Raw genomic sequence first — 24,892 nt, 5'->3', positions numbered from 1 at the left:
GTAACCAAAGTGAAGTATTCTGCTAGTGTATTGGTTCTGTGTAGGGATCTATAATAGAGGAGATGATAAATAAAAAATTATCAAAATCCTTCCAGTGAAATACAAGAGTAATGGAATAGAAAACTTAATCACATAAAGAAGAGAGTATCATATTTTCACTCGCAGCTGCAAAAAATTTGAAAAGCAAACATTGGAAAAGGTTTGTATTTTTACCGATGATAGAAAAATTACAGGCATATTTGTATTAATGCCTCTTTAAATTTCTAAGATTTTTTTTCTTTCTTAAAAAATTGTTTGGAAATATATTCATACACACATGAGAATTTTGCATGTTAGAATTTTGACAGTTAATTTTTCTATTCAATTAATTGGAATATATAATCATTCAACTTATTCTGTTTTCCAGTCTGTGCTTCCCAGTTGTAAGTGTATTGGTATTCTAGAGCACTTTCCAATAGGTGCAATGCTGTTGATGTTTGAGTTCTGGGAGTTAGTGCTGTTTTGGTATGGCAGGTTTGCTATATCAGTTCTGAGTGACTTTTTTTGGGGGTTTTGGTTACTTCACTATGTGCCTGGCAATGGAGGCAGTTTGTGTTAATGTCTTTTTTTAAAATGATGTAGTTTATTGATCTTATTTATCATTTTATTTGTATTGTAATTGTATTTTATATAAAATAGATTGTTTTATTAATTGTATATTTTTCAGTTTATCTGACTGTAACCTGCTTTGTGTTTGTAAGGGAAAGGTGGGTAATCATATGCAACTAAAATAAATCCATTGTGATTTTTGTGACTTTAATTGTTGCTAAGATGAACAGGATGGGAGCAAATCCAAGCACTGGCCCCCCAGGTGCCAGAAACCCATGGTACACCTCTGGGGCATATAAATGGAGGAAGGTGTGAAGGGGTAAAAGGATGAGGGAGAGTAAGGGGACATAAGAATGGAAAAGAAAGAGACGGGATCAGGGGATAGGGTTACCAAATAGCTTCATGTCAGCAGGTGAGAGCTGATTCAGTCCTGGGTTTCTTCCCAGTGCACACAGGGCTTTGTTGTTCCTCTGTTTTCATAAGAAATTGGAAATGCTAGTTCATGGAGGCAATGAGACTAGAACCAGTAGTGGCTATGCTTTTTCCTACTGACATGCAACAATATGGTATCTGTACGTGGATTCGAGTTTGAGAGCGAGTGCGGAAGGATCGGCGAGGTCTGAGTCTTCAATGGGAGAATGAGAAGGACCAGGCCACAGTGCCGAAAAACATAAAATAAATAAATAAAGCTGGAGCTGGAGGTCATAAAGTCTGGATCTGTTGTCAGATTTATACATTCAGTAAGGTGCCAAAGATAAGCAGGGTAAGTGTGTAAGATATGTTTTATGCTACTCTCACTATAAGAGTGTTTAAAGTTCAGAAACTAGCTTGTAGGAGACGCATAGCTTGTGGGTTGTCTGCCATGCATCTTAGATTACAAAGGCAGTTTCGAAAACATATTTTCAGTTGTTTTCTGAAGGCTAGCAGGTTCCTTGTTAATCTGCTATTTTGTGGCAGACAGTTCATCACCGCCACAGCACTAGCAATCACATTTCTCTGCTATATTTCTTTCCCGTTCTATTTATTACCTGAGCCTTTTCTGTCTGCATTGTTAAACTGTCCCTAAGTTTCAGCGACTGCGTACTGAAAGACTTCTCTCTATTTTGTGTCTTAAGCACACAGGTCCCGTTGCCTGAAGAAGGGACCCCCGGTGGTTTCTGAAGCTCAGGGCACCCCACCCTTGGACAGGTCTTGCACTGGTTCAGTAGAGAGTCTCCTGCAGGATCAGTCAGTCCACTAGAACTCGATGCTCTAATACCCTGCTTAGGTTAACCTTTTATGGAGAGAGGTGGCAGTGATAAATCATTTTGTGAAAACAAGGACTGGAGCAGAGCTGGTGAGAGCTCCTGGAAAAGAAACCAGAAGCACATCGCTGATCATGTATCAATCGACTAGTATGGTGCATCCCTTTGGCTCTTCCAGTGTATTTGCCTGCTCTTATGAGGACAGAAGGATCTCAGTTACATTCCTGTTCTGTGTTTTTACAAGATTATTCTCAGACAGGGTAGGGAAGGGGGGTGGGGTGCCTAATCATACATATTGAGTTTCATTGTCATAATCTCAGGAGGGGGCTGCTGGGATATATCATTGCAATAGAGACCAGAATAACTGGGCTGGATTTGTTGGGCTTTTTCTTCCATCATTTACTATGTTACAGTGAGTATCATGTTTCCCTTTTTTTCGGGTAAAATAAATCTAATTATCAATGCAAATGTTTTACTTATATTAATATACAATATTACCTTGGGGGTAGAAAGGTATAAAGATGGAGATTCACCTAGGGCACCTTGCAATGGCCCCGACCGTTCCAGACACTTCTACACTCTGTGCGACCCCTGTGCTGGACACATGCAAAACAGGAACACAGCAAGAACAGCTGACAGGATGGGGGATGAGAGGAAAACAGGCATTCTGCATCTTTGAATCTTTTCATAGCCAAAGATAACTGTCCTTTCCTTTGTGACCGCTCTTAAGAATGAGACCCATGTACTGGAGCAATAACTTGTAATAAAAGCCTGGGAAATCAATATTCTGAAGGTAGCACAAAGGCCAGATTAAAGGGGAAAAGGGGGAGGGCTCAGGAATCCCTAGGATCTGTAGGATACTCTTTGCAAAATGCAGATTTTGAGCATTTATTCCCACTATCAGCAGAAACAAAAGGATGAAGACCCAATTTGCATGCTGTGGCAGGAAGGAACACTGAGCGGAATGCACGGGTTTGGGTATTCAGATCACTGGGCTCATTCCGTATAGGCCAAGCTTTTGGTGTGGAATGGGCTCATTATTTTTTGTTTTAATTAAGATTGTTTATTGAGAACCAAAATTACAAAACTATAAAAGTACAGACAAGTAGAAACACAACTTCTTGAAGGGATCTCCAAATATGATTACAATACAGTGCGTTCAGATATAAATCAAAAACCAGTACATATGTAACTAGCAATAGATGTGGTGGCTCCCGGCCGCAGCAGGCCCCGGCCGGTCCCCCCTACCTGCTCCTCCGCCCGTCTCCGCTGCAGCCCGGCGCGGCATGACCTGCTCCGCAGCAGGCCGACCACAGCCTACCGCATGGCCGCGAACACCGTCCTCCTCCGTCCGGCGGGGGCTCTCCCTAGGCGCGCGCTTGGGAGGCCCCGCCCTTTAAAGGGGCCGCAGCGGGAAAACTCGGCCCGGCCTCGGAAGATGACATCACGATGGAGGGGTATTTAAACCCCACAGCAGCTTGCAGTCCTTTGCCTTTGCAACAGGTCGTCTCCTCGGAGTGCTAGTTGCTGTTCCAGACGTCTTCGTTCCTGTTCCTGCCTTGATCCTGTTCCTGGTTCCGTTCCTGCTTCTCCAGTCCTGTGTTCCTGATTCCGGTCCCGGCGTTCCAGTTCCTGCCTTCCTGCCTTCCTTCCAGTCTCCGGCCTTCTTCTTGATCCTCAGTTCCTGTGACCCCGTCCTCGGCTTGATCTCCTGGTTTGACCTTGGCTTGTCTTCTTTTCTGCTTGTCTGCTGCCCGGCTTGACCCTTGGCCTGGTACTTCATTCTTGCCTGTCTGCTTGCTCCGTTTCACTCCTTTGCTGCCAGCCCAGACCCGGACCTCCAACCCTGTCTTCATCCTCAGCTCCATCTTCCTCCTTGAGGCATCCACACCTATGTCCTGCTGGCCCCGGCACCCAAGAGCTCGACCTGTGGGGAACGAAGGCTCGTATAGGTGAAGGTCCATCAAGGTTGTCCTCATCAGCTCCACCTCCTGGAGATGAGACCCATTAAGGGCAATCCCTCAATGGTCACCACCACTTGCTCCGGACCAAGGGTCCACAACCATAGCAATAGGTTGTATCATGAGTATAATAGAAGCCTTTTCTCCCCTATACATGAGTCTTAGAAAAATGTGGAATAACAATAAAGTTGATGCAGGAACAAATCCCAAGGATTCTTGCAGTCCTCTCTAATGTTTATACTCACCCCCCCCTCCCCCCAGTACCCACCTCCCCCTACTCCACAGCTACAAACACAAATCACATTAAAGCAGCAAATCTCAAAGCAGAAGTAAAAAGAAAAGGAGAAAAAGAGAATGGGGTGCTTATAGACATCCAGAAAGCCATGTCAAAAAGTTCACATCAATAGTAACAACTCAAATAGAGGAGCTAGCAGGGTGGCTGGAAAGAGAATCCCTCCGAGTAACGTATGGTGATCATACCTTGGCAAACGGAACAATATTTTGATGTCTGTGCGCCGTGATTTTGCCCAGACGGTAAAGCTTAGTCGCCCTGGACTGTAATACCCGGCAGCTTGGTGGGTCGGGATCACGCCACAGGCAGGCAAACTCACAACGAGCCAATACGAGGATTTGCTTTACTAATTTTTTCTGATATTTGTCTCCTGAATCTGTCGGAACATTCAGCAGAGCTTGTGCCGGAGACAGCGCTAATGGACAATGAAGAAGTATTTGAATCCACCCTGCTCCCTCTTGCCAATAAGCTTGTATGTAAGGGCAGGACCACCAAAGATGAAAGAAGGAGCCTAGACCATTGCAACCCTTCCAACACCTGTCTGAAGCCGAAGCCGAAATCTTATGCAGTTTTTCTGGTGTAAAGTGCCAACGAAACAAAACTTTATACCCATTTTCAATAAGGGTGGAGGAAATCAACCCCTTCCCAATGTTCTGAAAGACCGCTCTCCAAGCGTCCCCAGGTAGCTTCTCCTCCAGATCACGCTGCCAGGCCTTAATATGAGAAGGTGAGGTCTGCAGGTCTTTAGTCATGAATATATATAGCTTGGACATAACTTTTGTGGTTCTCTCTGTGTGTCTACACAGCGATTCAAATAAAGATACTCCCTGGGAAAGATTAGGTGTGATCTGTGATCCAAGAATAAAATGGTGCAGTTGTAAGTAAGAGAAAACCTCCTTAGCAGGTACATTATATTTAAATTGTAGTTCTGAGAAATCCATGCTCCCACCTCAAAATGCCCCTGGATTTCCACAGGTGAAACGATGAGATTGAAAGGCCCAGTGAAAAGAAGTGTGAGGAAATAAAGAAGTACTTAAGTAATGTACCCTATCATCAATCAAATGAGATTTCCATTTTGCCCAAATACTCAAAGTATGGGGCAAGGAGGTCGGGATTGCATCTAAAAGGCTTCCATGTTTTTTTGGGTTGCCACACCAAGGCAGTCAATGGCATTAGCCCTAAAAAGCCCGATCTAAAGGTACCCATGACTTCTGATAAGTTACTTTATGCCAATCTACAACCCCTCTTAGGTGAGAGGCAGCATGACAGCTGATAAAATTGGGAAACCCCAAGCCCCCTTGCAATTTAGACAGAAAACGAATTCTTTTAGCTATTCTGGGAGGTTTATCTTTCCAGATAAATTGCATTAATCGCCTTTGCCAGCGAAACCACAATACGGACAGTACTTCAAAAGGAATAGTCTGGACTCCGGTGCGAGCTGAATCCCGGCATGCTCTTTTAGGTCTCCCTCTCCCTGATCATAATAAAGACACACAAAAGTTTTTATTACAAGTTTTTATTGCAGTACGTTCAGAGATAGCATTCCACTGGAAGGGGGCTAACATTTCCAGTTTGGCTAAAATTCAAAACAGACTCCACACATATTACCAACTCAGTAGACTTACTGCAGTGCATAGGGATCGGTTGGTAGCATTTGACAGGATATGGGGCCAATACACCAAGTGGCTTGTACTTCAGAATTAATATACTTCTTGGATTGCCGCCGAAGATGTTTATGCCATGGAGTTTTGTGACCTTATTTGATACTAGGGTTATATTACCATGCTGATATGTCTACCCCTACATACTCTATTACCAGTGCCTTTCATTATGGATGACTGAGTGCGTTTTCTCCCTGTCCTAGTTCCAAATATCGTATATCCAACGCCTCTTTCCTTTTTTCTTTTCCCTTCAGTCTCTTATCCTTATTCTCCTTCAGGTTTTAACTTGATATATTCCCTGATGACTACCGGATCCCAGTTGTGTAAGGGGGGGGGGGGGGTGGGGGGAGGGGTGACTGGGTTGGGGTGAGTCTTGACTCAATATTGTTTTATGCAGTTAAAAGTTTACGGTTATTTACAAGGTGCACTTACTGTTCTGGTTTATGCTTTATGTTTTTTGTATCCTTATGTGTTAAATTACTTTTTGCACTGATTGACAAATAAAATCTTTAAATACAAAAAAAAAAAAAAAGGAATAGTCTGAAACAGATAGTTAAGCCAGGGTAAAATATTCATTTGAGCCACTGCTTTTCTACTTAGCTAGGAGATATGGTACCTATCCCATGCCTCCATATCCTTATAAATACGAGCTAAAAGAAGGGTGTAGTTTAACTGAAATATGTCCTCCTGATTTCCAATACACCCCTAAATATTTGATCATTTTGGAGGCCCATTTAATGGGGAAGGCAGTCTGCAACCTCTCTTCCTGGGAAGCGGGCAAGGTGATGTTCAAAATCTCTGATTTTTCCCAGTTAATTTTAAATCCAGAAACTGAGGTAAAAGCTGTCATCTCTACCCCAATTTCCGGAAGGGAGGCAGTTGGATCACATATGGTGAGCAGAATATCATCAGCAAACAGTGATAATTTTGATGAGAAATTCTCAATTTCTATACCCTTAATCTTAATCAAAAAAAGTGCAAAAAGCAGTGGTGATAAAGGATACCCTTGTCTCGTTCCCCGGCCAACTGGGAATGGGGCAGAATATCTACCATTAATCTTTATGTGAGCTGTGGGATGATTGTACAATTTACGAATTCAACAAATGAAAACGTTTCCAAACTGCATTTTCTCTAATATAATAAAAAGAAAGGGTCAATGTACTAAGTCAAATGCCTTTTCAGCATCTATTATGAGAAGTAGAAAAAGGAATTGCCCACCACATAGAATCTACAGTTTTATGCACATTATCAGAGGCTATACGGCCGGGTATGAAACCAGCTTGGTCTGGGTGACATATACTTAAAATAAAACTATTCAGCCAGTCTGCCAAGATTTTAGCTAGGAATTTTAAATCAATATTGAGGAGTGAGATTAGATGGTAGAATCCACAAACTGTGGGATCCTTCCCAGGTCTCACCAAAATAGTAATTCCTGCCAAATTGGAACTCTGCAGGAGGGCATGATCATCCCACAGGGATTTAAACATCCTCATAAGAGGATGAATGAGTAAGAGTGCAAACTTCTGATAGAATCTGACTGTGAATCCATCTAGGCTGGGCGATTTCCCAGGCTTCAATTGTTTAATTGCCTGTAAAACTTCCAAATGGGAGATTTCCTTATCCAAACCTGTTCGCTGTGCCTCTGATAACGTAGGCAAAGCAACACTGTTAAGAAAATCTTCAATCGCTGAACTATCAATGTTGGGAGCATCGCTATAAAGTTTTGAATAGAATCTAAGAAACCTCTGTCGAATCTCTGTGTTTGCAGTAAGCATAGTGCCTGATTCATCTTTAATCTTAGCCACCTTATTTTGGATTGTCCTAATCTTCAATTTGTTTGCTAATAATTTACCTGCCTTGTTCCCACCTTCAGAATATCTCTGATGCATTAGATCTAAATGATGAGCTATTAAGGCAGAGTCCAACTCTGTCAATTTCAATCTGCAGGTTTCCAATTGGCGCAAATTAGAAGGAGAAGCTGTCAACTTATGAATAGCTTCTAGTTGGGCTAAATGTGACAGCAAGTCCACCCTGTCCCTTTCCTTCATCTTCTTAACATAGGAAGCCCAAGCAATCAGCTTGCCTTACAGAACTGCTTTTAAATAGTCCCAGATTACCACAGGGGACATGCCATCGGTGACATTAATATCTAAATAATCTTGAATATCTACCTGAAGTTGCTTTGTAAATTCCTCGTCTTCCAATAAGTTGTCATTGAGTCTCCAAAACAATTGGCCTTTATTATAATTAGCAAATTCTATTAACAGCCAAACAGGAGCATGGTCTGACCAAGTTATGGAGTCAATGTCCACGGTGATAATATTATTTACAATCCCTTTGTTGGCCAAAAATAAATCAATTCTGGAATAAGATGTATGTGCACTGGAAAAATAAGTGTAATTCCATGATCTAGGGAAGTGAGACCTCCATACACCAAGTACATTCATCTGGGTCAGGAATGTCCTCAAAAACTCACGATCACTCCTGGAAGACACACCAGAGCCGAAAGAATTGTCTAAAGGTGGATTAATAGTAATACTGAAGTCAACTCCAATAAGGAGATAACCCTCAGCTTTTGCCAACAAGATCTCCCCCAATTCAGTAGAAAACAAACCTTGCCCAGAATTAGGAGCATAAGAATTAACAATTGTCTACTTCATTTTTTCTACCTGTAGCACCAAAATGGGGATGTATCTGCCCTGTGGATCTCTATAACATGATAAACATTCAAACAGAAAATCCTTTCTAATAAGGATCCCCACCCCCGTGTCCTGGCATTATTGGTGCAGGCTGCCCAAAATTGAGGTGTTCACATTAGAATGCATGAGATATTCGTATCTAATTTTTAAATGTGTTTCATGCAATAAAGGCTATCTTGACTTGGAACCTCTGCAAATCAGAAAATAATAAGCACCATTTGCGGTGTGTGTTAAGCCCTTTGACATTTAAAGAGAACATCTTGAAAGAAGTCATAATAGTTTAATAAAAATGACCAAGTAAATATAAAAAAGACCCCAACCTAAAGTTTAAAACCAAATAAGCAAAGCAAGAACAGTATCTCAAGAGAAGAGTACTGATACAGAAAAAGTGATCTCCCCGTGAAAAAGATTTCCACTGGATTGCCTGCAATAAAAAGCAAACATTGAAATAAGAAAAAGTAGATGACTCCCACCCCCATCCCCTCCTCCTAAGGAATAGCCAAGAAGATATGATGATTCCATTAGTACCTGAGGAGGACTAGTCAACGAGACCCACGGCTCTCCCTCCAGTAAGCCCAAATGAAAATTGCAAAACACAGTTAACTGGTCACCACTCATTGTTCTAAAAAAAATAAAATAAAATAGAAGAGCAGTAATAGACATCTCAGGCATAAAAAAAATTACTGAGCCTGACAAGCAGAGAAATTATTACCATTCCAAAAGTCTCAAGTTGCATCTTTAGAAGCAGTAGAGCCCTCTGAATTTCTTTGCAATCTTCTCCCTCCCTTTCCAATGCCCTGCCACCCAGGGGGATCATCCTTTTGCTGGGTCGAAGTTTGAGAACCACGGCCTCGTTCAGGCACTGTATAGCTGGCTTCCAATAATATCGCAGTTGCTTTTTCAGCAGATTTCACACGGTGAGAAACGCCTTTGATAGAAAACCACAGGCTGAAGGGATGGAGCCAGCGATAGAGAATCCCGTCATTGCAAAGTATGCTGGTAATCTTGCATAGCTCTTGCTGTTTGCGCAATGTGATGGGTGAGATATTGGCAAAAATCCATTACCTCATGGCCTTCCCATTTCCACGATGATTGTTTTCTAGCCACGTTATATATTTTCTCCTTAGTACCATAACTATGGAAGCAAGTTATTATGTCTTGGGGATGGTTCAGTAACTGCCGCCCAAGAGATCTATGGGTCCTCTCAAATTTAATGCTGTCTGAGGGGAGTGAGCCTGCAGGGTCCGACATGGATAGCAGAGCTTGACGTATTTGTAGAATCACTGCTGAACTGTCTTGGAAGTCAGGTGACTCAGGCAAGCCACAAAATTGCAGATTAATGCAGTGGGAACAGTTTTCGAGATCTTCTACCTTCTCTGATAAAGAGACACATTCCAATTGTAAAGATTTATAGCCCCCTTTCAGTGGTCGGAGCTCTGCATCTAGGGAATCAGACCGCGTCTCAAATTCGAAAAGCCGACGTCCCAAGTTGGATATTTCCTCTTTCATAACTCCCATCGCTTCCATCATTTCTTTCTTGTAGGTCTTAATATCTTGCCGGAGATCATGGAACTGACTTCTAAACTCCACTCTAGTGGGTAAGTCAGTTTCCGATAGTGGAAGGGTGCCATCCTGTTCAATTTTGGAATCTGCGCCAATAACTCACCGCTATTTTTTCTGAGTTAGCTGTAGATGTTGAGTCCAGTTTTTGGTAGGAAAACTTCTGAAAATCGACCAATTTTCATTTTAGCGACATCGGCAACCACTAACCAAGTGATCGGGAGAGCAAGAAGTGAGAAATATACTCAGATGCCTGAGATATCAGCTGATATTAACTCACTGGTGGAGGAGCTCGCGCTCAGACAACTGACAGTCTCGGTGACGTCATTTCCTCCCTTTGTTATGGGTTCTTTAAATTGGCAACATTATTTGGAACAATTTATTCTCTCCAGTTCAGGTGATAGGTTTGTATATGACTGTGATGTTCCAAGTGCAGTGATGAGTCATGACACTGACTGAAAATGTGAATCCTAAATTTTGGATTAACTTTGTTTTATTTCTAAAGCATTCAACTACAATAAGCCAGCTGTGATTGGTTCCTTTAATTCAAGAGCGATTTCTACAGAGTATGCAGGTATAAAGATACTGAGTGCCAGGAATCAAGGTGTTGAGTCACATCTTCATGTACTTGGACATTATGAAATTCTACCTATATGCCTGAAAAGAAAAAGGGCAAGAGGTCACAAATAAAGATACCTCCCCCACCCACCCAGAGCTCAAACTTTCTTAATCCAACCCCACAGCTTTATAAGAGAAAATACCTTCCTTCTATAAGCTGCTGAATTCAATGAAGTCATATAGAGCAGGTTTCTACTCTTAGATATTGTGGCATCGAGTTCCATAGTAAAGGCCGCGCAATGAAAAAAAAAAGTTCTTTCTCGGGTTTCTACTAAATGTGCTGCTTTTAAAGAAGGCACATCCAGAAAATTTTAACCCAAGGACCTTTGCGAGCAAGAAGGTCTATGCATTTTCAAAAGGGAGCTAAAATCTTCAGGAGCTGTTGAACTCAAGGCCATATGAATTAGCATTAGAGCCTTGAAACTGATCTGAAAATGAAGAAGGAGCCAGCGAAGGGAGGACAAAATTGATGTAATGTTTTCTCTGAGGTTGGTACCGGGCAAAGTCCTTGCAACCATATTCTGAATCATTTGTAATGCTCTAATGATAAAGAACAGCAGGACTATATATATATACGGAATTTGAATAATCTAAATAATTAAAGGACAAGGGCCTACAAAACAGTTCTGGAATCATCAGATGGTAGAAACAGTTTTAATTTCAGTAGGAGCCATAGTTTGACGAAAGCAGTCTTAACCACATTCTTTACTTGAGGGGATAGAGACAGAGAGACCTGTGAAAAATAATCCCCAGATTGAGCACCTATTGAAATACGGGAATATCACGCCCATCAAAATGAAAAGTTTCAGGTGGTACCTCCGATTCAAAGCACTGGAGGATCATAATTTCAGCTTTAAAACCAGTCGATTCTTTTTTTAGCCAATCATTAAAGGATGCTAAACAATCTGCAACTTTAGCAAAGGCATTGGAAAACGTGGAAATCCAAGAAAAAGACACATAAAACTGTTATTTATCTGTATACAGATGGTAACTGACATTAAGGTCGGCTAGGGCCTGACAGACTGCAGCTGTAGAGCGATATTAAAAAGTAGAGCTGACAGGGAAAACCCTGCAGCACTCGGGTACATAGAGGCAAAGGGGAAGAAACAGAGAAACTGGATCTAATCCCCTGGACATGGTCTGTTAAGTTGAAAGTAAACCATCTCAGAACATCTAGACTTTCAAGCCATGCTGTCAAAATATGATGATAAGTGATATCGACTGCTGCTGAGATGAATCTTGCCAATTGAGCCTAATCCTAGCCTTCCACGCTTCACTGGAGCCATCAACATTGCCAGCACCTCGATGTGCTAAAACAGGACTTCCCAAACTTGTAGCCAATCTGACCCCAATGTAGCACTTGAAAATTCACATGACCCCAGTGAACAACCAAAACAAATTAGCAGGGGGTGCGGTCTCCTTCCAACAATCAATCCGCTCTTACTGCACTCCAGCTGATCCTCTCTCTCAAACCTCGCCCTCTCCAGAAGGCCTTCTCTCTTAACCTTCCCTCCAGTTGCCCCTCTCTCTCCTTGGTTGGCACCATCTTGGCAGGAGATGGAGGATCCTGCTTTACCCTCTTGGCTTCTTGTGGAAACTGTGATAATAACTCTGTATGCACCAATTTTGCCATGTCCATATTAACAACGCAGTCTCAAAACACCACCAGCATCGAGGAGAGGAGAATTTGGCAGAAATCAGGTGAGAATTGTGTTAGATAAAAGAAGAGGCCCGGGATCTAAAACTTCAGGCAGCCATCTTGAAGGCTGCTCAACAGTCTGTAGCCACTATCTCTCAACCTCCACCCCTCCAGGTAATCATCTCCCAGCCCTTTTTGCATCCCCCCGGCTGATCCTCTCACACCCCAAGCCCTTCTTATAACCACCAACTGATCCTATCATCCCCTCCCTCTCACCTCATCCCCTCCTCTCCAACCCTTTTCTAACATCCCCCAGTTGATCTCCTCTTATTTCCCCCGCTGGCTCCTCACCTACATCCTCCAGTTCTTTTTTCATTCTCCCTATTTTACCCTCCACAGCCAGTCCTTCTCCAGCTAAACCAACCCTCAAAGCCCTTTTGCATCTGATCCTTCCCCCCAAACAGCCCCATCTCTAAACATTCCCTGGGGCCAGGGTCAATGGCAACATTTTTCTTTGGGCCCCAGGCTAAAGGTGGGTGACAACCAGTGAGAAGAGAAGGCACGCTAATGACAGAGGCTATTTTTTTCTCTTGAGTAGGTTCAGTGGTGGGTGAGGAGAGCGGAGCCGTGGCAACCTTCATGGTTTGTACATTCTCAGCTCTCCCCTCATGGCTGTTCTCAAGTCTAACAGTGCTCTGCAAGCAGCAGCTGCATTAATAATATAAAGTCAACACGGGGCCTGTGAGCCAGTGCAAGCTCACAGGCCCTGCAGTGGCCCCAATCTTTCCTTACTTCAGGGCTCTCTATTACCACAGAAATTCATGCAATAATGGGGCCACTGCAGGGCCTGTGAGTGTGTGCTGGCTCATAGGCCCCATGTTGCATTCCACTACTAATGCTGCTACTGTTGGCACTTGATGAGCGCTGTCATTGAGGCACTTGTGACCCCAGCTGAAGATTTTTGTGACCCCATTTGGAGTCCCAACACACAGTTTGGGAATCCTCACACTAGAGTATCCTGCTCACCTCACTGTCCCACGTGAACTTATATGTACTGTGCAGTTCTGACTGCACAGCTAGGTGCATGTATCATACACGCAGTTAAGGAACAGGGATACTTCATGAGCTCTTTCATTAATTACGGTGTGGCGTTTCTCCAATTCTCTCTGTGCTTTCACCTTGTGCTTCTTGTGCTGAGAATTCTATTCTGTTTTGATGGAAAGAGAACTTAAGGAGTTGGATAGCAAGTTGTTTTGCCTTTTGTCTTCTTTGATGCAGTGGTAGGCAACTCTGGTCTTGCAATGCCACAAACAGGCCAGGTTTTCAGAATATGCACAATGATTATGCATGAGTTATATCTGCATGCACTGCCTCTCAGTGCTGCTGCTGCTGCTGCTACTGCTGCTGCTGCTGAAAGCGGAAATGTGATGCTCTTGGCAGCCAGCTAAAATTCTGGCAAACAGTCCCATTAAAAACTAAGCAATGCCAAAGGAAAAGTGACTCTAAATGTATGAAAGTAGTAAACTTTCACTGTAAAATTCTAAAACATGGTCCGTTTACTCCTCTTCACGCTACACAAACCAGTGATCCCATTTAGCAAGGAGTAGGGCTACTCCCTGGACTGTGGGATTGTAGCATCTACTCAGCTTCTATTCTGCTGTGTTCATTTTCATCCCTCCCAATGCCTGAAATAACGGAGAGAGGTTACTGCTGTAACAAGGTCCTCCTTTTGCCTCCTTTAAGCTAAACCATGACCTCACTCAGAATGGTGCAGTCCAGGACATCCCTCTGGATCCACGGCAGAGGGTGTATATGGACTCTGAGAGAAGGCTAGAGTCTTCTCTAGGCAAGTGGGAGTGAAAGAGCTGGAATGATCTCCTGTTTGGAAGAATATGGAGGCTCCTTTGGGAATCAAAACAAAACTCATACATCCCTCTTTACTGAGAAGGCCCTCTGCTTCCATGCCACTCTAAGCAACAGAGCTGGCATTAGGAGAGGCTATCTGCATTCCAGGGTTCTTACTAGGACCTTGGACCATGCTTCTTTGGGATCTGTGGGTGATGCCTTTTGGGAAATTGCATCCTTGCTCTTATCTCTGATCATGTCCCTATGGCAGGAGAGGTTTGGGGTGGGGTGTCCAGACCATATCAGAATCTTTTCTGTCATAAACTAAAAAAAAACACCTGACACCAAAAATTCAAAACTTGAACTAACCATGGGAAATTCTGACCTCTAGCACAGAGGAGCAGGGGGATAGGCGACGAATAATTGTTCAGCACTAACAAGACACTGCTGGGTGTGAAGAAATGGTTTTTTTGCTATGAATTTCTGCAACATTTTTGCCTCTGAATAAAGTGGAACAACTTCAAAGTGCTTTATTTACAGGAGGCATGTACTTGAAATTTAATAGCCGGATCAACTGTGAGCATTATGTGCATAACTAGGATTTGCAGCTTTTATTACTTTATTTTTTGCTGTTTGTATCATTTTACGTTAGGTATGTTTATGTGTTGTGTTTTTATGCTATTTGATTGTCATCTGCTTAGAATAAGTTTCAGTATAGGCAGAATATAAGAATTTTACAATAAAATAAACAAGTCCCTGGGAATACCTAAAACTGCGCAGAGCACTGTTTGTGTAGACAAATTAAAGAATAAAGGTGTCCCCCCCCCCCCTCCACCCAAGCTCCCATCCCCTCCAGCAAGAGGTCCAATTCAATATCTTTTTGACCTACTGGAAAAAAAGAACCCATGTGCTATGTTTAAGCTGCCCATCCATCACTGCCGCCTACAAGAAGAAATATCTAACCAGTTTGTACATGAATGTTTATTGGCACTTGCAGCTCTCCTCTTCACCCAGGCCCTGGTTTTTCACCTGATCTCTCTTCATAGTGTGTGTGGGGGGGGCCAAGGAAGCAAGGCACTATTTCCCTGCTCACCAAAGATGGGAAACGGAGGTAATGGAATGTGACATTTTCACCTACGGAACACTGAGATCAGCTGATTAGGTAAGAGGCAGGAAAATAGGCCACAGACTGCTCCGGTTGTCACAGCTGGCTTCCCAGCACAAGACCAAGAAGGTCAGGCTAAAATTGGAAAGCATGAGCTCAACCAGGGGCTCTCGGCAGAGAGGGAATGAGCTCAGAGAGAGAGAGACACAGATACATGATGACATGCGACGGAGGGGAGGACCCAGGGCAGGAAAGGGAGAGCGCATTTCTTGCAGGCAGGCACGGGTCATCTCTCAACTCTTAAACCTTTCCAGGATCACAGAAGGGTCTTCTTGTTATCCAGACTAATGGAGCTGCTTTTCACGTAGGCTCCTTTCCCTAGGAAGCCAAGTTCATTCAGGAGGTCATTTTCCAGAGGTTTAACGTGCATCAGTGGACTTTACACATGTTAATGGGCTTTTGAAAATTGCTACGATATATGCTACTTTTCTTCGTGTAAATCCCTGTCAAAATGACCTCCTTTATTTATATATTATTTATTTTATTAATCAAACTTAATATTCCACCCTTCCTGGTATACACCCAGAGGAGATTACATGATAAATAATTCAGAATACAAAAGATATTAAAATGAATGTCACCTCATAATCATGAAATAAAATACATTAGCATCTAGAAATGTAATCAATGGCTTAACCGTAGAGCAGCTCACTCGTGCCAGTAACCTGTCAGATGTCTCCATCTCACCAGGAGGGCTTGTGAAGAAATCATTGGAGTCTGCACTGTTCAAATGGAGCCCTTACTGTGAATTTCACATTCAGACATACTAATAAACCTTGGGTAATGGGTCACTCATTATCATCAACTAGACAGGCTACGGATCCAGGTCCAAGTCCGAATGGAGGGGAAGCTATCTTCCTGGGCCCTTGGCGCGGTTAAGTCACGACCGAAGACAAGGGCTCACTCTCCAGCTGGGTAATCCCTACTATGTGCGGAAGTGTCCAATATAAAAGCAAGGAAGCCAGAATTAGCAAAATGGGTAGAAAGAAAAAATCAAATCAGGGTCTATCCATTCCACCAGTGCACTAGGAAAAGGGGGGAACCCAAAACAGAGTCCAGAGCGGTGTTCAAAATAACCAGTTTACTGTAACTTAAACAGGAGAATCCAGGCCAAAATCACAAAGATCAAAAACAACACAAAAAATATCAACACAATAAAAACAATGGTTTCCTTGTCCATTTTTTTTTATCTTCTCACCACTCCCCCTTCTCTTGCACCTTCATCCATAGCAAAAAGATCCTCTCCTTGTAGGGTAGGATAGCGAGAGTGAAGCTCTGGCATAAATTGGTCAAGACGGACAAATATCCCCAGCACAAAAATATCTTAAACGGGTCCCCAACAAGGCAAAAAACTCCAGATGTAATCCAAATTCTCAGAAGTCTCCTCAAGTCTCAAAAAGATCCTTTGATGCAGCCTTTTTGGATACTAAGGGGATGCCCTTACCTCTGGACTGATGAATCCTTCTCCAAAAATATTCTCGAAGTGCAATAGCTCTCCTTCAAGTCACTGGGACCTCCAGGGATGAGGCCAAGACCTTCCAAAGCTCTTCTCCTTCTCCAGTCTCCTTCCAACCACTAAAGACTAAGGGCCGGATTTTAAAACCTACGTGTGGGTGTAGATTTTTGCTCGCAACCCGGCGCACACAAATCTACACCACGTGCATGTTATAAAATCCAGGGTCAGCGCACGCAAGGGGGTGCACATTTGTGCACCTTGCACGCGCTGAGCCCTAGGGGAATCCCGATGGCTTTCCTCGTTCCCTCCGCGCCCCCCCCCCCCCCCGCCTTCCCCTCCCTAACCCGCCCCCCAGCCCTACCTAAAACTCCCCTCGCCTTAGTTTTTCAAGTTGCGCCTGCCTCCAGGCAGGCGTAGGTTGCGTGCACTGGCTGAGTGCCGGCACAAGATCCCCCAGAGCCTTCTGGCCACGCCCCCATCCTGCCCCGGACCGCCCAATATGCAAAATAGGCTCGGCACGCGGACCCCCCCCCCCCCCCACGTGCGTAAATCCAGCTGGATTTACATACACAGGGCTTTTAAAATCTGCCCCAAAGCGTTCTCATAGGGATTTTTATATCCCACACAAGCTTCCCCCAAAAAGTTGGGATTATGGCAGGGGGAGGAATCCTGAATATAAACAAAATCCTTCTACTGCCTATTGCTGGAAAATACTTATGGGAGCAAATATTAGTGACTGGCATAGTCCTGTCGCACATGCAAACCATCCCTAGGGGCGTTTTGTTTGCGGCGAGTTGGTTGCATGGACGATAAGCAGAAGGACTACAGTGGAAGTCATTTCCAGAGCTTACCAAGCTCTTAATAAAAGACTATAGAAGGACCCTAATCTTATTATTTGCTTGAAAAATAAAAGGGGTATCCAGCTAGTAAGCTGCAAGAGGAGCATTTACCCATCCCACTGCTGTTCTGAAGTTTCAGCTCTGCCGGAAACAAGTCCATGGTGCATGGACACAAACCAAACTGAACTGGTCTTCACCTACCGAGCCAAGGAACTGACCTCAACAACATAACAGGAGTGCAAGTTTAAATAATAAAAATACTAGCAGGGTGTTCTACATAATATTTTGTGGATACAGTTGTGTTAACTCATGTGTACTAAATGTGAAAGTTACTTTTTCTTATCTGATTGCTTCAGTAAAAACTCATCTGTTGCAATTCTTTTACCTCGTTGAATTGCTTATTGTTACCGAGTCCCTCATCATTGCAGGCTCAGAAGCAGCAAGAACTCAGAGACAGACTGGATTTGTTCTCCCGCTGAAAAGTGCAGAAATGTCAACCCAATGCCATCTTGAAGAGCCCTGGTGTAAAAGTGAGGAGGTTGCTGTTTGATGTCGTATTTTTCCCCCTCCTCCCTTTCCACCTGGAGTTGCTTCAACTGAGACATGAGAGAGGGTTACACAAGCGCAGCACCGTGTCATGAAGCTACCCTGGAGGCACAGTGGGATGTTGGAATTGATGGGATCTAGGGACTTCTCTGTACTCTGTATGCCTCAATGCCGTACCTCACGAAGACTGAGGTTATCAACAACCTGTCTTCTTCTTGGGCCCTCACTTTCCCTTTGCCTTCTCTTCTTTGTCCTCTCACTCTTCCTCATTGCCTCATTGCCCTGGCTGCTGCAGCCTCTTCTGATACCTGGCATCAGGCAGCTGCTCCTGGCTTCTCTTCCTATTGAGTAGATTGGGGCACAGGATCTCAGATGCATGACATTGGGTGGTGCCCACAGAATGTAACCGGTAAACCTTAGAAGGTGGAGCCTGTGTCTCAATACTGTCCTTAGCGGGCTATGTGGTGCGTCTTTCTTTCCTCTGCACCTTTCCTACTGCCCTCCAGAAGAGCTGGTTTACCCACCCCCCCCAGCTTGACCCTGTGACCCAGGGCGTGTGCACCGGTGTCCCTGGAGATTTTGTCTAATGTCAATGCCAATTCAGCAATCAGGAGCAGTGCCAACCCAAGGAACACTTCTATCGTGGTGTTTCTCCCAGAGTGCCAGCCCAAGGGACAAGGGATACAAGCAAAGACCGGGAATCAAGCTCCAGAAAGGTGTTTGGTCACCAATTTCCCAGAATATCACCTCCAGTCACAGATAAGTGGGTACCCAAGCAACAGGTCCAGGGAATTATTTATAGCGTGAAAAAAAAGAATAAATAACACATCCACAACTACAGTGTGACCATACTGATCCATGTCAAAGAGGGGCAGCCTGAGCTAGTTCTGGCTTTATCCCATTTTACTAAACTAAAAAAGAAAGATCATTCAATGTCGTTTTTTTTAATTTAGTTTAGTTTTAGTTGCTCTTGCAGAATTGGTGAAATAAAGATTACCTATACTGTGCTATGCACTTCAAAATCCATCTTGGTACATGGTACAAAATTTAATATCAATCATTCAGCCAGTGATCATACATATGCCAATATAAAAAAACAAATAACATAAACTTATCATAATCACAACAAAAGAAAACATCAGCAGCTAAGTAAATATCAAGACTTACCAACTGAGAATAGAGATGTATAATACAAGCTATGATAAAACACAAAAATAGCAGAAGTCAAAGTAGTCCGTCAAACACATGTAACATTATTAAGCCTAGCTATACCCAAAAGGCCTGTTTAAAAAGCCAGTTTAAAAAGCCAGGTCTTCATAATTTTTTAAGCTGAATAAGATCAATTTTAAGTGTGGCCTCTACATGATGCGTATTCCAGAATATGGGTAAATGGAAAGGAAATGCACATTTCCTGGTATAGGTCAACCATGCATTCTGCACTTTGAAAACATTTCTTATCCACATTTGGGGAGTCTTGGGGAAAAAAGGTTTGTGTGTAATTTTTTTTATAAAAAGATTGTATGAGACTGGTGTTGGCTTTGATTTAAATTTTTTTTTTTTTTAGAATTAACACTTCTGCCTCATGTGTTGGTGGTTTATCCCACTGCATGTAGGGAGATGTAGTCCTGTTGCATAAGAACATGCCATACTGGGTCAGACCAAGGGTCCATCAAGCCCAGCATCCTGTTTCCAACAGTGGCCAATCCAGACCATAAGAACCTGGCAAGTACCCAAAAACTAAGTCCATTCCATGTTACTGTTGCTAGAAATAGCAGTGGCTTTTTTTTAAGTCAACTTAATTAGTAGCAGGTAATGGACTTCTCCTCCAAGAACTTATCCAATCCTTTTTTAAACACAGCTATACTAACTGCACTAACCACATCTTCTGGCAACAAATTCCAGAGTTTAATTGTGCGTTGAGTGAAAAAGAACTTTCTCCAATTAGTTTTAAATGTGCCACACGCTAACTTCATGGAGTGCCCCCTAGTCTCTCTATTATCTGAAAGAGTAAATAACCGATTCACATCTACCCGTTCTAGACCTCTCATGATTTTAAACACCTCTATCATATCCCCCCTCAGCTGCCTCTTCTCCAAGCTGAAAAGTCCTAACCTCTTTAGTCTTTCCTCATAGGGGAGCTGTTCCATTCCCCTTATCATTTTGGTTGCCCTTCTCTGTACCTTCTCCATCGCAATTATATCTTTTTTGAGATGTGGCGACCAGAATTGTACACAGAATTCCAGGTGCGGTCTCACCATGGCGTGATACAGAGGCATTATGACATTTTCCGTTTTATTCACCATTCCCTTTCTAATAATTCCCAACATTCTGTTTGCTTTTTTGACTGCCGCAGCACACTGAACTGACGATTTCAATGTGTTATCCACTATGACGCCTAGATCTCTTTCTTGGATTGTAGCACCTAATATGGAACCTAACATTGTGTAACTACAGCAAGGGTTATTTTTCCCATATGCATCACCTTGCATTTATCCACATTAAATTTCATCTGCCATTTTGATGCCCAATTTTCTTAGGAAACTCAGAGCTGCATGTCTGAGCATGCAATGGGGAAAAACCATGGCTCAGCCTGTCCATTTGGACATGGAGCTGTATGTTAAGAAGTGCCAAGCTGGGTCAGACCAAGGTCCATTGAGCCCAGCATTCTGTCTCCGACAGTGGCCATTCCGAGTCACAACTACCTGGCAGATCCCCAAGAGTTGATCTATTTCTTGAATCACAATCTCAAGGATAAGCGCTTGTTGTGTTCTGGTGGTTTAGTGCGCCCTTAGGCCTCAGCCCGACCCAGACCTTCTGGACCGAATCAAGGGTTGATGGTGGCCCTGCATGGGTGAACAATCTGCCCTCGGCCAGGCCGGCAAGCTCCCATGGCCAACATCCAAGGATGATGGAAGGTGAATGGTCCTCCGACCATTCCGGGCCCTTTCGGACCTGCTGTGAGCAGCACGGAGCAGCAGGCCTGGCCTGAGGTTGAGGGCAGACGGGCCTTGACATGAAGACATGACTATGGAGTGATGCGACAGCATCTAGACGAAGACACATGGCTGATGCAACGGCATCCAGAAACGAAGACCCATGGCTGATGCAATGGCATCCAGGGACGAAGACACATGGCTGATGCAACGGCATCCAGGGACGAGACTCTTGACATCCACAAAGGCAACACGAGGCATGGACATTGGCACTGTGTCTCAGGGTGCCCTACTCAGGCCACCCGCGGGACTGAGTCATGGACCACCCTGTCCATTACGCGCCCTACACAGCCCCAAGGCTGGTCACGGACCACGAAGGGAGCGGGACAGCACAGGAACACACATCCGGGACATGACGGCTCAGGAGCACAGGACAACCGTCCACCGGCAGGCTAGTCCACTCAGGAGTATTGCATCTGAGGGACCCCCAGCCTACCGGACCAGAAGGCTCGAGAGCAAAGACGAGGCGTGGCGTAGGAAAGAACATCACGGAAGGCAGGAACACCAGGACGAAGGAGATCACGAAGACACCTGGACATGGACCTCAGGCACGAAGACTTGGACATGGAACAGCTGAACGAAACAAGGAGCTCCTAGAAGACTGGAAGACCTTACATGGACTCTGGCAGGCCGGCGCCTCCAGAGCGAAGACTCCAAGACGATGCAAGGCCAGGAACAACAGACGGAGCAGCCCTTTATAGGGCTGAGCAGGAAACAGTCATCAAGGTGGGGCCCAGACACTTCCTGTGTCTGGCCCTTTAAATGCAGAAGGAAGACGTGGCCGCACGCCTAAGAGGAGTGCAGGAGCAGTGCAGGACCACGGACAGCGGCCTGCACCGACGTACAGCGTCAAACAAGGCAGGGCTGGCCTGGGACGCAGGCCCAACGTCGGCAGCGGCTCTAGCCGCTGCAGGAGGCCCCAGGGGCGGCTCCAGCCACCAGATGGCACCGGGGCTTGCGGCCTAGCGCCGCGAAGAGGCAGATGACGTCGGGGGCACTCCCAGCCCCGAAGAGGGTGGAAAAGTCCGTGGCTCTGGCTGCGGTGAAGAGTGGAAGCATGGGCGGCCTCCGGGCCGCGTGGGCAGGCCGACGGCGGTGTCCTGCCACGTCGGCGAAGAAACGTGGTGAGTCAGTGAGCCTGCTCGCGGGGGGACCCGCGGGCAGCGATCATAACAGCGCTGGCTTTTCCCCAAGTTTACCTGGCTAATTGTTTATGGACTTTTCCTATCTTCTTTTGAACCCCACTGTTTATTTATTTGATTTACATTTCAACTTTCAGCCGCTTCAAAGCAGATTACATTCAGGTACTGTAAGTATTATGTTAGATGTCCTGACCACGTCCTCCAGCAACTGATACCATTGCTTGATTGTGCGCTGAGTGAAAAAAAATACTTCCTATGATTTGTTTTAAATCTGCCTGTTGCTAATGGAATGTCCCCCAGATCCTGGTGCTGTTTGAAAGGGGTAAATAACTGTTCCCTATGTACCCGTTCCACCTCACTCATGATTTTATAAGTCTCAATCATATCCCCTCTCAGTTGTTTCTTTTGCAAGCTAAAGAGCCCTAATTTGTTTAGCCTTTCTCCAAAAGGAAGGTTTTCCATCCCTTTTATCATTTTTGCTGCCTTTCTCTGTACCTTTTCCATGGCTGCTATGTCTTTTTTGAGATGGGGAGACCAGAACTGCACACAATACTCAAGGTGCGGTTGCACCATGGATGTATACAAAGGCATTATGATATTCTCAGTTTTGTTCTCTATTCCTTTCCATATAATTCCTAACATTCTATTTCCCTTTTTGACTGCCACCACACACACTGATCAACCTGTACAACTATTACCTTAGCACTGTTCCCGTCCTTGATACTGGCTGCAGGTAATGCATTTTTTTTTAATGAAAATAATGTTTATCGTGTGGCCTGACTGGATTGGCTCTTTAAGCTGGCTAGCTTAAAAATATTTCTTGGCTATGTCTGATGTTTCATGATTAATTATAATTACAGAATGGGCAAAAGCAATCCCTGCTCTTTGATTGGGTTACCAAAGATTCCACATTGCACTGGTATCATAATAGTATAGGGCAGATGCAAACACTGTAACACTGCGTTTTTAAAGGTAATTGTGCAATTGTAATAAGGCACTCCAGGGCAAAAGGTATAATGGTATATTATCCACACACTCTGCCTTCAGCTTGTTCCTCATAATGAACCCAAGGTGTGCTGACATCCCCCAAACAACATATACCCCGTGGTGCCTTGTAACTACATTGCTGATCTCACGGGAGGGGACTAGAATGCTGGCAGGAAAATCCTGGTTTTTGATTGGCTGAATCTCAACATTCTATTTATTTTAGCAGCCCCCATTGTCTCACTGCCAAGGACCCATAATGCCCTCCAAAGGCTGGAATTTCTTGCCGTTACTGTCCTGATAGGTATCTCTCTTCCCCCCTCCCTCAGGGCACTAACGACATGGGCATCCTGCTGCTGCTGCCCTAGCTGGGCTGGGCTAGGTGGGATCAAAATGGAGGGAACCGCTGAGTAATTGTAAATGAAGACTCATGGTATCGTAGCCCAAGAAATCAGGGCTAGGTTCCTGCACGGTCCTCGCAGGCTCGTGCTTAGGGCAACAACATTTCTGGAGGGGGTGTTTGTGTGGTTGAAGAGCTGCCCTTCCTCCCCCCCCCCCCCCCAAAAAAAATAAAATAAAATAAAACTGCTCCCAGCAGTCTGAGAGGGAGAAAGACCTGGCGGCTGAGTGCCTTCCCATGCTCCTGGTGGCCACTGCAGGGCCAAAGCTCTGCTGTTGCCTCTCGTTGCCAGCAGGGCTGGTGCAAGGGCATTAGGGAACCCTACATGAACTCCCTGGTCTTACAAATCCCCTCCCGAGATTTACCTATTGGCAGCAGCTATAGCATAATGCTCCCTTCTTTGATGGCATTTGCTCTGGCACGGTATTTCCCCCCTCCCCCCCCAATTTCAATCCCTTCCTTCACTCTGTGCCCAGTATTCACCTCGTTGCCCTCTGTCCATGGTACCCAGCATTCCTAGCCAGCATCGCTCCTCTCTCTCCTCCACACCTAGCATTCCAGCGTCACCCCAATATTTCTGCCCTCTTTCCATAGTGCCAGCATCCTTTTACCCTCCGCCCGCTCAGCATACAACCCCAGCACACTCTCTCTCTCTCTCTCTCTCTCTACCCCCTTCTCTCTACATTCTTCCCCAACATTCACTCCCCTCTCTCTCCCCTTCTAAGATCAGACATCCTTCTGCTTCCACTGCCCCAGGTTTCTCCTCCTTCTTTGGCTGCCAGTGACAAGGGCCACGCTGGCAGCCCCGGGCCCCTCTTTCTCTGTCACTGGCGGGATGTACTCCCCCCCCCCCCCCCCCCCCGCCTTTCATTGCTCTAGGTGACTGCCTAGTGGAAACACCAGACCCGAATGCCAGAGGTCTGCTGGGAGCCACCACCATAGATGTCACTGGGAGCCACCATGATGTCCAAGGGGACCAACACTGGAGGTATGCAGGGAGGAGGACGGGCAGCACCAAGAGTTTTGGGGAGGGGAGAAATGGGAGGTTCAGGAGGGCGGCACTGGAGGTCCTGGGGGACTAGATGGGCCCAGGGGCAGCACCAGTGACCCGGGCATTGGGAGGATGGCACTGCACCGATATTGCTTAGGTGTTGCTGACGGTTAAATCTATCCTTGCCAGTAATAAGGGGCGGTCTAAATTGAGCTGAAAGTCCAAAAGAGCAGGAGGAAACTGAGAGGCCAAATAAAAAAAAAATAAAA

The 24,892-nt window shown here is 44.7% G+C and overlaps 1 protein-coding gene across 1 annotated transcript in view; it reads left to right on the top strand.

The window, feature by feature from the left end:
* Window positions 1–3,303, top strand: part of TOB2 (transducer of ERBB2, 2) — a 153,843-nt gene extending 150,540 nt beyond the window's left edge. The window contains exon 3 of the transcript XR_003854662.1: window positions 1,704–3,303. The gene's annotated coding sequence lies outside the window, so the exon portion shown is untranslated. The remainder of the gene's footprint in view (window positions 1–1,703) is intronic.
* Window positions 3,304–24,892: the final 21,589 nt, after the last annotated feature.

The sequence above is a fragment of the Rhinatrema bivittatum genome, chromosome 2 (genome assembly GCF_901001135.1).
Source record: "Rhinatrema bivittatum chromosome 2, aRhiBiv1.1, whole genome shotgun sequence".
Classification (NCBI taxonomy): domain Eukaryota; kingdom Metazoa; phylum Chordata; class Amphibia; order Gymnophiona; family Rhinatrematidae; genus Rhinatrema; species Rhinatrema bivittatum.
The sequence above is the reverse complement of the archived record's forward strand: the minus strand, read 5'-3'. Positions and strand labels throughout refer to the sequence as shown.